General features: G+C 38.9%; 1 protein-coding gene across 15 annotated transcripts in view; it reads right to left on the reverse strand.

Moving 5' to 3' along the window:
- BBX (BBX high mobility group box domain containing) overlaps positions 1-15,234 on the reverse strand; it is a 280,623-nt gene that overhangs the window by 190,681 nt on the left and 74,708 nt on the right. For 6 of the 15 annotated variants that reach the window (XM_033432230.2, XM_033432226.2, XM_033432228.2 and 3 more), the window contains one exon: positions 3,324-3,401. The exons of 7 other annotated variants lie outside the window; for them this stretch is intronic. The gene's annotated coding sequence lies outside the window, so the exon portion shown is untranslated. Of the gene's footprint in view, positions 1-3,323; positions 3,467-15,234 lie in introns of all 15 variants that reach the window. 2 more of the 15 variants (XM_049710635.1, XM_049710640.1) reach the window with 1 other exon arrangement.

Here is a 15,234-nt window from a genome sequence, read left to right on the forward strand (position 1 = left end):
CAACATCATCAAACTACAAGATCTAATCAACATTTATAGAACACTTGACCCAACAACAGCAGAATACACATTCTTTTTCAAGTGCCCAAGGAATACATACCAAGAAAGACTATATGCTACCCTATAAAACAAGTTCATCAACAAATTTAAAGAAATTTAAATCTTAGGAGTGTGTTCTCTGATCACAATAGAATCAAATTATAAGTCATTAACAAAGATAACAGGAAAACTCCTTAACGCTTGAAAACTAACAATATACTTACACATAATCCATGAATCAAAAGTCTCAAGGGAAATTTTTTTAAAAACACATTGAACTGAAGGAAAATGAAAATACAGCCTAACAAAATTTGTGGAAACTAGCAAAAGCTGTGCTGAGAGGGGAGGCTGTAGCACTCTTGCAGCTTTCTCTTGGAAAAGAAAATCTTCCAAATCAGTAATTTAAATTCCCACCTCAAGAACCTTGAAAAAGATCCAAATAAACCCAAACAAGTAGAAATTAAGGAAATAATAAAGAGATGAAATAAATGAAATTAAAAATAGAAAAATGATTTTGGTATTACCTTGATACCAAAACCAGACAAAGATAGTACCAAAAAGAAAAACTATACAACAATATCCCTCATTAGCACCGATGCAAGAATCCTTAACAAAATATTAGCAAATAGAATTCAACAATATATAAAAAGAATTATATAGCATAACCAGAGATTTATTTCAGGAATGCAAGGATAGTTCGATATTCAAAAATCAATTAATATAATCCACCATATTAACTGGTAAAAAGAGAAATATCATATGATCATATCAATTGATTCAGGAAAAGTACTCAACAAAATTCAACATCCATTCCTGATAAAAATTTTCAGTAAGAGGAATTGAGGAAAATTTCTTCAATGTGATGAAGAGCATCTAAAAATAACATATAGCTAACATTCTAACACTAAAATATTGAATGCCTGTTTCCTAAGATCAGGGACAACGCAAAAATATCCACTCTCATTACTCTTATTATGTAGTGCTGGTAGTTCTGCCAGTACAGTTAATCAAGGAAAGGAATAAAAGGCATATAATCCTGAAAAGAAGAAATAAAACCATCCCTATTTGCAGATGACATGATTGTCTATATGGAAAATTCCAAGGAATCTATAAAAACAATTTCTAAAATGAGTATGTGAACTTATAAGGTCATAAGTTAAACATACAAAAATCAATTATATTTTTATTTATGAGCAACGAACATATGGCCATCAAAATTAACGTTTTTATATACTAGAAGTAAACATGTAGACACCAAAATTAAAAATACAATAAATACCATTGGATTTCCCTGGCAGTCCAGTGGTTAAGACTCTGCGCTTCTAATGCAGGGGGCACGGGTTCTATCCCTGGCCGGGGAACTAAGATCCCACATGCCGCACGGCACAGCCAAAAAACTAAATAAAAATAAAAATGTAATACCATGTACAGTAGTTTTTAAAATGAAGTAATTATTTGTAAATCTAATAAAATAAAATAAAATATATAAAATATGTAAATAAAATAAAATATATCTAATAAAAATATGTCCAACACACAGACATCCAACACACGGATGCTGAAAAGTACAAAATGCTGATGAAAAAAAATCAAAGATCTAAATAAATGAAGAGATACACTGTGTTCAAGAAATGGAAGACTAAACATAATAAAAATGTAAATTCTCCCCAAACTGATATACAGATTTAACACAATTCCTTTAAAAAAAATTTCCCAGCAAGATTTTTGAAGATGCAGTAGATAGAGACAAGATTAGTCTAGACTTTATACAGAAAGGCAAGCAACTAGAATAGCTAAAACAATTTTGAAAAAGAAGAATGAAATCAGTCTATCTGATTTCAAGACCTAATATATAGCTACAGTAATAATTAAGAATGCATGATATTGCTGGAGGAGCAGACACAATAGATCAATGAAACAGAATAGAGAATAGAGAACCAGAAATAGACCCATATAAATATGCCTACCTTATTTTTGACCAAGGCACAAAAGCAACTCAATAGAGGAAGGTTAGCTTTCAAACCAATGGTGCTGGAGCAACTGGACATCCATAGGTCCATCCAAAGGACCTCAAGCTAAGAAACACATCTTATACAAACATTAACTCACAATGAATCATGAACTTAAATGTCAAACACAAAACTATAAAGAGAAAAAGAGGAAAAAAAAAGTCTTCAGAATGTAGGGCTAGGTAAAGAGTTCTTGGACTTGGACTTGACACCAAAAACACAATCCATAAAAGGAAAAAGTGATAAACTGAACTCCAACAAAATTCAAAACTTTTGCTCTGCCAAAAACCCTATAAAGAAGACGAAAAGGTAAGATATAGATTCGGAAAAAATACATGCCAACCACATATCTGACAACTATTATCTAGAATACATAAAGAACTCTCAAAACACAACAGTAAAAAAACCCAAACAATCCAATTAGAAAATGAACAAAATTAATGAAAAGACATTTTACCACAGAGTATACAGTTGACCCTTAAACAACACAGGGGTTAGGGGTGCCAACCCCCTCTCCCCACCACACAATCAAAAATTGTGTGTGACTTTACTGTCGACCCTCCGTGGTTTCAACCAACCATAGATTGTGTAGTACTGTGTTAACATATTTACTGAAAAAAAATCAATGTTTCAGTGGACCTGCACAGTTCAAACCCACATTAAGAGTCAACTGTATTGATACACACACTTGCATGAATCTCCAGAGAATTATGCTGAATGAAAATAAGTCAATCTCAAAAGACTATGTACCATACAACCTTATTTCTATAACATTCCTAAAGTGACAAAATTACAAAAATGGGAAACAGATTAGCGGTTGCAAGCAATTATAAAGGGGGAGAGGGCAAGAGGGAAGTGGATGTGACAATAAGAAAGGCAACATGAGGTACCCTCGAGGTGATGGAAACGTTCTACATATTGTCTGTATATATGCTGATACTCTGGCTGTGATATTTTACCATAGTTTTGCAAAAAGTTATCACTGGGGGGAACATGAATAAAAGGTACATGGGATCTCTCCGTATAATTTTTGATAACTGCACATGAATTGACAATTATCTTGAAATTAAAAGTTTAGTTAAAAAACTATAAAGCAATAGTGATACAACAACAACAGCAAACAAAAAGCAGGTGAGAAGTGTGTACTTCTTCATGTTCTCATTCTTGGGGTAAGAGTCTCCTTGCAAGGCCTTGGACTAGGATTACCAAGTCAAATTTACTCTCACTCTACATTCCTCCTTAGCTAACATCATTCATTCTGGAGGTTTCAATTACCTTACGCCATTCTTCTCTTCAGAAGTCCAGCCAACAGATCTGCTTCTCTTGGGGCTGTCCCTGTTTCGGTAGTTGTCACTATATCATCAATGCATCAGATGTTACTGTTAATGTGTGGTTTCCTCTGTCTCACTCTCACACATCTAGTCAATCATAAAAACCATTAATTCAAGTTTCTAAATACATGGTAAATCAGTCCATTTCTTCTCATCTTCACTGCCACCTCCTGGTCTAAGCTACGACTATAACAATCTCTTGACTGACTTCTTCATCCCCATTTGTGCCTCCCTCAAAAGCATCCCTCCTGTAGGAACCAAACTGATCTTTACAAAACATAAATACAAACCCCTCACTCTCTAGCTGAAAATCTTTCAATGTTATCCACTATGCTTGCAGTAATCTCATCAAAGCACACAAGGTACCACATATTCTGGTTTCCACCACAATGATTCCACCCTTCTCGCTCTTTTCTAAAATCCAGTCATACTATTCTTCTAGTTTCTCCTAGACATCCTGCTTTTTCTCACCTCAGGGCCTCTGCATTCCCTCCCACCACTCCCAGCCCAATCTACCTAATTTTCTACTCATCGGATCTTATCTATCACTTCCTCCAAGACAGGTTTTCCTGAACCTTCAGATGAGGATAGGTCCCTTATTGAATAATGAAAGAGATACCTATACAGTACTGTACAACTTCAAATAAATCTAATTAAAGTGTTTTAATAAAAAGAATCAAATAATTCTAAGATTCTATTTCAATTCACAAGTCATACATATTTGCTTTGGTGATTTATTTAGGTTAATTTAGACCTACCTGATAAAGACACTTAACATCCATTTTCTTTGGAACTTTCTAAATATGAAATACAATAGTAATAATTCTCCTAGTAAGAAGCTTTGTCATTCATAGTCAAATCTGTGACCGTGATCTCAGATTTCTAGCCTGCAGAACTGTGAGAAATAAATGTTTGTTGTTTACAAGCCACCCAGTCTGTGATACTTTGTCATAGCACCTTGAATTGACTAAGACAGAAAACTGGTACTCAAAGTGTGGTGCTGCTATAACAAATACCTAAAAATGTGAAGTGGCTTTGGAACTGACAGTAATGGGTAGAGGCTGGAAGAGTTTTGAAGTGCATGCTAGAAAAAGCCTACTTTACAGTGAACAGACCATTAAAAGCTATTCTAGTGAGGGCTCAAAAGAAGAGCTGCAGAGAAAGCCTCAGTCTTGCCTAAAGAACACCTAAGTGGCCTTGAACAGAATGTTGGTGGAAAGATGGACAGTGAAGGCCATTCTGATGAGGTCTCCGATGGAAATGAGGAACATGTTATTGGAAACTGAAGGAAAGGCAATCCTTGTTAAAAAGCAGCAAAGAACGAGGCTAAACTGCCCTCACGTCCTAGTGTTTTGTGGAAAACAGAGCTTGTGGTTCTATCTTGTGCAAGACAGAAATAGCCAACAAAACTGGCTATCTGGCTGAACCTTTTTCTAAGCAAAGTGTTGAAGGTACCATCTGGCTTCCCTCGAATGTTATAGTAAAACGTGAAGAAGAAAGAGATGACTTAAAGACAGAATTTGCAATCAAAAGGGAAGCAGAAATTTAAAATTTGGGAAACTCTCAGCTTATCCATATTACAAAAAATAAGCAAGCATGTTTGGGAAAGACCACTAAGGGTGTGGCCAAAAGACCTTTTGAGGAGAAGATGAGTATGCATATGAACCAAGGGTTTAATCAGCCACCCCAGCAAGAAAACTGCAATTTGAACTCGAGGGGAAGGAGACAGGAACAAATGAAGGTTGGCTGTCAGACTTCTTGAAATTCATAGACGGGAACCATAGAGCTATTCTGCTTCAAATGTGTGATATTCAGCACGAGGTAATTCAGAGATCATCAGGGCTTCCGGCTCAGTTTCAAAAGTGGGGAGGGCATAACCTGGGTTTCAACAGGCCAGAAGACTCCCACCCAAAGCCATGGGAGACAGACCCCTCCCCGGCAGAGCTGTGGGGAAGTGGCTATCTTCATCTAGATTTCAAGGGAAGGAGCCACTTGGAGGCACAAGACCCAAGCAGAAGGCACCACGGCAAGGGCAAGACCACCAGAGACCTCACCAGGGCAGTGCCCAGCAGAGCTGTGAGGGCGGGGCTGCAGGTCCCTACAACTCCAAACCAGCAGAGCCACGGGTGTACCATTCCCACCCTGGAGAGAGCCTGTGGGACTGCACCCAGCAAAGCCCTGGGGGCAGGGACGCTCTAGTGTGTCCAGAAAGTGGGGCTCCTGCCTCAGTGGGCCTGGCAGGCAGAGCATCAAATTAAAGAAGATTATTCTTGAGCCTTAAGATTTGATGCTGTTTGCCCTGTTGGGTTCTGACTTGCTTAGGAACTATCACCCCCTTGTTTCCTACTTCTCCTTCTTAGAATGGGAGTGTTTAACGCTATGCCTGTACTACCATTACAATCTGGAAGCACATGATTTGTTTGATTTCACAGGTTCACAGCTAAAGGGGAATTTGTCTCAGGATGAACCATCCCTTGAGTCTTACCCATACCTGATACAGATGATATTTATTTATTTAATTTATTTTTTGCGGTACGCGGGCCTCTCACCTTTGTGGCCTCTCCCATTGCGGAGCACAGGCTCCGGACGCGCAGGCCCAGCGGCCATGGCTCACGGGCCCAGCCGCTCCGCAGCATGCGGGATCCTCCCAGACCGGGGCACGAACCCGTGTCCCCTGCATCGGCAGGTGGACTCTCAACCACTGCGCCACCAGGGAAGTCCCACAGATGATATTTAGATGAGACTTTTGAGTCAACCGTGGAACCAGTTAAGATGCTGGGACTACTGGGATGGTGTGAGTGCCTTCTGCACGTAACAAGTTCATGAATTCTGCGGGGCCAGCAGCAGGATGCTCTGGTCTAAATGCTTGTGTCCCGCTCCCGCAAATACATGTGCTGAAATCCTAATACCCAACGTGATAGTATTAGGAGGTGGAGCGTTTATAAGGTGCTTAGGTCATGAGGATGGAGTCTACATGAACGGGATTACTGCCCTTTAACTGGCCATTCTGTCATGTGAGGATACAAGAAGTCTGGGATCCAGAAGAGGGCCTTCACCTGGCCAGGCTGACACCCTGATCTCAGGCTTCCAACCTCCAGGACTATGAGAAATAAATGGTTTTTTGTTTATAAGCCACCCAGTCTGTGGTAGTGTGTTATAGCCACCTGAACAGACTAAGACAGACTTACTCATTATGAATAATTTAGCAACCAGTGCACTATTTTCTGGCAATTTTTCTTTGCCATTTTATGGGCTTTAAGGGCAACTTCATACATACATACACACACACACACACACACACACACACACACACACTTTGTTAGAGTTGTTAAGTTTACTGTGTAAAAAGCAACACGTGCTTTGTAAATAAATACTAAAAATTGAACTTAAAGTTTAGGTTTCTTTCTGAAGTATTCTTTCTAAAGTTTGATAAGTTCGACTTAGTTTCTTAATTGTAAAAACAACAACACCAGAAAAAAACATAAGAAAATGACTGTTGGGATGTGCCATGTAAAAAGAAATTTGTTTGAAGCTTTAGAAAATATGTCTATATGCACTTTCTGAATAGTACCTTAGAGAGGTTAGGGCTTTAGATCTTTACATTTTAAAATTCTACAAGTACTGAATCTGTATTTCCCAATTTCATGTTTATTTTCCAATACCCCATGTTGACTTAAAATTACATATGGACACTTGGTACTGAGTACTACTCTAGAATTAACTAATTCCACTAGTAATCATACCTTCTTCTATTTGTCATATTACAGTTTTCAACTGTGCTTCTGTATAGGTCATGTACACACAGTTCATAGTTCTGTATACATTTATATGTTCATTTCCTGTTAAATACATCTAGTTAAAAGCATCATTATGAAGCATAAAAATAATGAATGGGTCATGAGAATGGATTTCAGAATATAAGATAAGAGTAGCCATGTAAAAATACAACCACTATGTTTTTTGTTTTTTTTTTTGCTGTACGCGGGCCTCTCACTGCTGTGGCCTCTCCCGTTGCGGAGCACAGGCTCCGGACGCGCAGGCCCAGCGGCCATGGCCCACGGGTCCAGCCACTCCGCGGCATGTGGGATTCTCCCAGACCGGGGCACGAACCTGCGTCCCCTGCATCGGCAGGCGGACTCTCAACCACTGCGCCACCAGGGAAGCCCCAACCACTATTAATTGATGTAAAATATGCTTACAAAATAGGAAATAGAACTTGAGACTACTGGGTTTTGCAAAAGAAGCAAGGAATACTCTAAAAGTGCAGCTTCACAGGGTATTAGTGTTTATATTTTACCAGCCTCAGGTTAATAAAACTGGGCTGTTTCCAAACTGTGAAGGAGGACATACACTCAAACCTGTATTAACCAAAAAGCTGGAGGAGTAGCTTCGTTTGACTGACTAAATTTACTTATAAGGCCTTTTTGTTTCAACTACTGCTATTGAAAAACTTTCTAAAATGTATTAAGGAATACTTTCTTGCTTTAGTAAGTACCCTATAGTGAATATAATTAAATCACCAGTGACTGACTGCAAGTCTTATACATTAGGGTCAGCCTTGTGAGCATCAGTATTCATTGGACCCTAATGAAGATGTGCACATTCAGGCTAAATGTATACAGACTGGCCCTAGGCTATTCATTCTTTGGGAGCTCGTCTTTTTTAAAAAAAAAAAAAAAACTGAATTGTTTAAAATCAATATTTCAAAGGGGAGGAAAGGAGCTTATTTTCTTGTAAGTCAAAAACCAGGAAAAATAAACCTGGTTATCTGAGCTTTTACTATATCACTGGAGCTTTCCTAAAGTAATAGGTACTCTTGAAAAATCTGTTCCATTTCAACACTTTTAAGGAAATAAATGCCCAAGGGCAAAGCTGGGGGAAAAGAAAGGTAAAATCCAATTCCTATATAGAGAAGAAAACAATATTGAAGAAAGCTGCGCAATATCCAGATATTTACTATGTACTAAGTATGCTTAGGTACTAAGTACTCTGCTAAGCACTATGGCTACAGGAAGCCTTTTGTGCCTGGGCCTCAGTTTCTTCACCTGCAAAATTAAAAGTCGAGCTATATATGCCTCTCGTTTAATATATAAAAACTTCCCATGCTGTGATTCATTACGAACAAAGTGATAGTACTCTACTGTGACCCACTGCGTGTATGTGTGGGGTTCAGGGGGTGGTGAAATAACTTTCCAAGGGACCTAGGATGCCTGAACTCCTAAGAATACTATTCTCTACAATTAATTTAGGAATGCTGGCTAGTCATTTTATCCCTCTTTTATTGGGCAGAACAGTAAATTAAGAACAAATAAAGAGCTGATTGGGCTATGTGTTATGGGATTAAATATTAAATATCCCAAAAGAGACAGTGAAGCATCCGTGGAGGCCTTATTTCCTTTCAGTTTTCTTTGAAGTCTTATCCTAAAAGACAAATGGTATCAGCACTTCAGTTTGATCCACAGAGCACTGGAGTGAACATGAGCAGGGCTGGATTTGGGTTCTAGCCTTGACAGTAGCAAACTGTGTGATCTTAGACAAGTCACCTGCTCATCTGCAAAATATTGTCTTCTATTTGTGTCATTAAACAAGAAAGCCATGACAAATTCAGTGTATTTCCTTTTAAAATAAAGATATTACACAAATAGTTCAGGAGAATGCCCTGGATGTATTTTGATTTTGGAAAGGCATTTGACCAAGTATTGAATACAAACATTAAGACAGACTGCACAGTCAAATGGGTTCCTAACTTTGAACAGCAAGCTCTGAGTAATGAATCAGAAGAAATGCTGGAAAGATGGACTGAATTAACAAGATTAAATTTAACTGTAGATTCAAATGAATGGCCTAGATCACTCTTTAAAATCGCAACTATATGCATATAATAAACTTCTGGCTTTCAGTTTGGATACATCAGTCTCCCTGTGTGGAATAACTGATTCATTGGGTTTTCTTCTTATGTTTCCCAAGTATAAATGTAAACCCTGGTACTACAGTGAAAAAAAATCCACCAAGCATGGAGTAGAAGAGGCCTGACTTAAGTACAGTTCATGTGAAAAAGAACAAAGCTTGAGCTGACTTCGAGCTCAACATGAGTCAACAGTGTGATATGACTGCCAAAAAAGTTAACGTAAGCTTAGCCACGAACAACAGAAGTATAGTGTCCAGAACAAGAGAGTTGCAGCTTTACTGTATTCTCTGCATGCTGTGCTGGATACCACACTTCTAGAATGATAGGCTCCATCCCCAGGACACCCTACTTAGGAGTGATACTGACAAAACAAGCACAATTCCATGACAGGAAGTGACCAGAATGGGAAAGGACCTAGAAAACAAGCCCTCGAGACTGAAAAAACTAAGACTATTTCTCCTGGAAAAGCTAAGTCTTGGGGGAGAGATACTGAATATCTGATGAGCTGCTGATGACAAAGTTCAGACCTAATAGGACACATAGCAAAGCAGATTTGGTGTCATACAAACAGTACCCAAAACAGAATGGGCTGCTTCAGCATTGGGGACATTCAGGTAATGCAATTGTTGTCAACTCTGGCTACACAATAGAAAACACCTGGGAACAGTTTTAAATCTATCAATGCCCAGGCCCCACCCCTAACCAATTAAATCAGAATCCCTGGGATTGGGCCTGGGCAATGGTAGGTATTAAAAGCTTTCCAGGGGTTTCTAGCATGCAGCTACACTTAGGAATGACCAAGGTAAATACAGTCAGGGTGGCTACCTGTCTGTGTGTGGTATAGTGTAGAGGGGATTCCTTCTCAGAAGCCTGCATTAGATTTAACTTGTTAACATTATCCTCTATGATCATGAAGATTAGCTCTCTTTGCAAATATTTGAGAAGAAATCAAGTTTAAATGGCACAGTCTCTTAAAGGGAAGAATTTAGGTTGAGTTATAATAGCTAGCCTATTCTATTCGTGAATAACTGCTTTCAGTGATTTAAGCATTACCATCTTTGAGGAAAAGGACAACAGTATCGGCATGTTTACTCGTTGATAAATTTAAACAATTTAATTCCAAAGTTTGTAAAATAAATTTAAAATATGCTAACATTCAAGAGTTCTCAAGTTAATTTCATGATAAAATATTCTTAAAATCAAGCAGAAGCTCCCTTGTAGTTTGAATGGTCTCTGCCACTAGTAGCTTATCAGATGTACATGATAAAATGTTATATTTTCCTACTTTAAATATTTTCTAAAATGTTTTATAACATAATAGCCTGGACCAATATACAGTCCTCCGTATTTCCTCCAGTGTTGGTTATATTCTTATTCTTAATCCTACTCTTCTGACCACTGAATAGAGGCATTTATACACATTTCCTAATCTCCTTTGAAAAAGATACATCCAGAGCCTTCTGGTCTTAATATAGGTCAGGCAACTACTGTAGTGGGTGGGGTTATGAGTCTAAATTTTAGTGACCCCCTCCAGATTTTTCCACTTACATATAACACACCCTCTAAACTTTAAAACTTTCACTTTAGGTTACGGTAAGTCATCAACCATTTCCTTTTACTTTCGCATCTGTCAATGCAAAAAGCTCCAAATGATCTGAAGCTTCTTCTAGGCTACTCAAAGTCTCTCTCATTAATCTTTGTCATGTGGTTCTAAATAACGAGAGAGATATAATGAGAGAGATATTAAACAGGATCATCTTGTTTACAGACAACCACCACCAAAAGAGTCTGGAATAACGCCGTGGATTTGACTAGATGGATTCAGGGTGAAGGAGCTTTTCAGGAGTCCTGATGTGGGGACCAAGCATACAGTTAACATTTTACCAATAGCTGGCTAACTGTACCACGTTCCAAGTAATGACTGCCCTTTCCATATCAAAACACTAGAAAGAACTACGACCTTACAACCATCTGAGCAGCTGCTGGGTGGACAGTCTGCTCCACAGCCAACAGTCACCTTTCCATTTTTGAAGCACATACCTCTCACAGAAATGTTTTCAGTGCAGCAGTCTACAGAGCTGGTTATAACACCGGCACGATGTGACAACAAAATTCATGATGATTTTGCTTTTTTAGCCTGCCCCTTTTTTTTTAAATTCTTCCCTCCCCCTTCATCCCGCAAAGAAAACCAAACCAATGATACTTCCACAAAACCTGACTCAGACTTATGAATATAATGCTTTCAGTGAAAGCAGACCAGCTTTATAGGAGAACAGCTTTCATGAGAAGCAGGAAGCTGATCTGAGCAGCAGAGAGCAGGGATGGGGCGGAGCAGAAAGGAACTGAGCTGGGGGGGAGCGAGCACAGACCGTCCTGGCTGCTTCTAGTTACTTATCGACAGTTTCAGCTTATAGCACAGATTTATGAACAGGGTGAGCATCGGTCCTGCCGTACCTTTTCCTTCTTTTACGAATCTCTGTCAATCTGGTAAACTATTACACGGGATAGTGAGGCCTTACAGACTCGCCAGAGCCCAGTTGCAGGGAAATGATGTAAGCTTCCCACCTCCCACCAGCCCCTGCTCTGCCAATCCACCTCTACTCTGACCTGTTAACATCCCCTCCCTCCCCCAGTGCCACTGCCGTGGGGCGCCCCGGGCCCCAGGCTCGCCTGGCTGTGTCCTACTGTGCAGCAGAAAGTATTTGCCAGGGGATAAGGAGCATTTTTGTTTTGAGAAAAGTCTTCAATGAAAAAAGTAAATACCTCTCTATTTAAACAATAATGCTGAGTTGACAAAAGCTAGTCCCCAGTCGCCAGGAGAAATAATATTAAATAGGATGGTGGTAAAGAATGCAATTTAGCAAAAGGCAGCAGAAAGTGTGATGCAGCAATGGGTATAATAATGGGAGTTAGGAGACACCGGTTCTCCTATTCTAATACCACCTCGATGACCTTGAACAATTGGCTTAATCTCTCTGGTTTCATTTTCTGTAAAGGGAAAGAGTTAACGTAAATTACATCTGCGGTCTCTTGTGGTAATTTTATGAACTGATATGCAAAAGAGACAAATCGGGGGAAAAAAGTAATCTGACTGTTGCCAATTGTTTGTTGTTTACTCAAAATTGCACACAACTCCTTACACTGAGCTATTTAACATACGCTTTGCCAAGGTGCTAGTAAATGTGAGTAGGAGGACTAGCAAAAGATGTTTAGGAAAAAAAGTTACAGGCAATTTGAGTGTTAATCCTGACCTGGAGAATTTATAGAGAATTAGGATTGTGAAGATTCATTCTCAGGAAAAGATGATTTATTAACAGATGCTTAGAAGCAATTAAGACCTTTAACATTAACCTAGACAACATAAACTATTTACCTTGGCCAGCACTGTTCTAAGTTTACAGGAGTGTGTGTGTGTGTGTGTGTGTGTGTGCGCGCGCGCGCGCACGCGCGTGCGCACACACACACACACACACACACATCGGGGGAGAATTTTTTTTTAATTAAGAGCCCACTGGTTACTAGGACAACAGTCTTCAAATTAGGTTAGGCAAACTCCTAGAAGTGCATAAGACTTTCTAAGGGGTATGAAGGGTATGCAGGCACATAGATGGTAAATCAATTTCCATATCAACCTTTGTAAGTACACTTATCTGCCAGAGAATGCCCCTAGAGAGCAGGTTCACCTGTCCCTTCCCCTCTTTTCCTATCCCCCCTCTCCCACTTTACAAAATCAAGGCACATAGTCATTCATCACAAATGTCACTCTGGGGCATTGCTTATGGTAGGAAAAAACCTCTGAGCAGGACATAAGGGTACAATTAGAAATACTGGTAGCGGTAGCGAGGGGCTTCCCTGGTGGTGCAGTGGTTGAGAATCTGCCTGCTAATGCGGGGGACACGGGTTCGAGCCCTGGTTTGGGAGGATCCCACATGCCGCGGAGCAACTGGGCCGTGAGCCACAACTACTGAGCCTGCGCATCTGGAGCCTGTGCTCCGCAACAGGAGAGGCCAGGATAGTGAGAGGCCTGCGCACTGCGATGAAGAGTGGCCCCCACTTGCCACAACTAGAGAAAGCCCTCGCACAGAAACGAAGACCCAACACAGCCAAAAATAAATAAATTAATTAATAAACTCCTACCCCCAACATCTTCTTTAAAGAAAAAGAAAGAAATACTGGTAGCGAAAAAGTGTGTGGCCCTAACTCTTGCAACTCAGGTGGTTTTGCCAATTTTTTGCTTGGAATAAAATTGGAGGAGGACCTAATTTGGTTGTCAGCTGATAAATCATTAAAGACAATTTTAAATGATAGAGCACTGTGGTTTTGAATATAACTGAGGAGGAGTTCAAAGAACTGAGTGACACTGCTGTAATAATACTCTCATCCTCTTCAACATATTTATGTAAACAAAATTTCAGTGTATATATTAAAATGAATGAAAAGTATGCTGAACTCTTTCTGCAGTGAATAATATTCATGTGCTGATATATGAACTAACTAGAAGAAAAGTACCAATAATGCACTGAGATAAATTTCCAGTAAAATAATATTTTTCTCTAATATTATTTATCAAAATTTGTAATTCACATGTTATTTTGATCAACTGTGTACTAATAATCACTGTGATAAATATCTTTTAAAGTCTCGTGATCACAATAAATTAAATTTTGTCACCAGAAGTACCATAGGGTGATCAAAAATAGATTTTTTAAATGTAATAATACATAAGGATAAAATTTAGTAGGAAAAGTATAATAATAAAGACTTCAAGGAGAAAACTTCACACTAAAATCTGACTGTTAACATTGTGAAAATGACTCTACTACCCAAAGCAATCTATAGATTCAATGCAATCCCTATCAAACTACCACTGGCATTTTTCACAGAACTAGAACAAAAAATTTTGCAATTTGTATGGAAACACAAAAGACCCTGAATAGCCAAAGCAATCTTGAGAACGAAAAAAGGAACTGGAGGAATCAGGCTCCCTGACTTCAGACTATACTACAAAGCTACAGTTATCAAGACGGTATGGTACTGGCACAAAAACAGAAAGATAGATCAATGGAACAGGATAGAAAGCCCAGAGATAAACCCATGCACATATGGACACCTTATCTTTGATAAAGGTGGCAGGAATGCACAGTGGAGAAAGGACAGCCTCTTCAATAAGTGGTGCTGGGAAAACTGGACAGGTACATGTAAAAGTATGAGATTAGATCACTCCCTAACACCATACACAAAAATAAGCTCAAAATGGATTAAAGACCTAAATATAAGGCCAGAAACTATCAAACTCTTAGAGGAAAACAAAGGCAGAACACTCTATGACATAAATCACAGCAAGATCCTTTCTGACCCACCTCCTAGAGTAATGGAAATAAAAACAAAAATAAACAAATGGGACCTAATGAAACTTCAAAGCTTTTGCACAGCAAAGGAAACCATAAACAAGACCAAAAGACAACCCTCAGAATGGGAGAAAATATTTGCAAATGAAGTAACCAACAAAGGATTAATCTCCAAAATTTACAAGCAGCTCATGCAGCTCAGTAACAAAAAAACAAACAACCCAATCCAAAAATGGGCAGAAGACCTAAATAGACATTTCTCCAAAGAAGATATACAGACTGCCAACAAACACATGAAAGAATGCTCAACATCATTAATCATTAGAGAAATGCAAATCAAAACTACAATGAGATATCATCTCACACCAGTCAGAATGGCCATCATCAAAAAATCTAGAAACAATACATGCTGGAGAGGGTGTGGAGAAAAGGGAACACTCTTGCACTGCTGGTGGGAATGTGAATTGGTTCAGCCACTATGGAGAACAGTATGGAGGTTCCTTAAAAAGCTACAAATAGAACTACCATATGACCCAGCAATCCCACTACTGGGTATATACCCTGAGAAAACCGAAATTCAAAAAGAGTCATGTACCAAA

The sequence above is a fragment of the Orcinus orca genome, chromosome 5 (genome assembly GCF_937001465.1).
Source record: "Orcinus orca chromosome 5, mOrcOrc1.1, whole genome shotgun sequence".
NCBI classification, from domain to species: Eukaryota; Metazoa; Chordata; class Mammalia; order Artiodactyla; family Delphinidae; genus Orcinus; species Orcinus orca.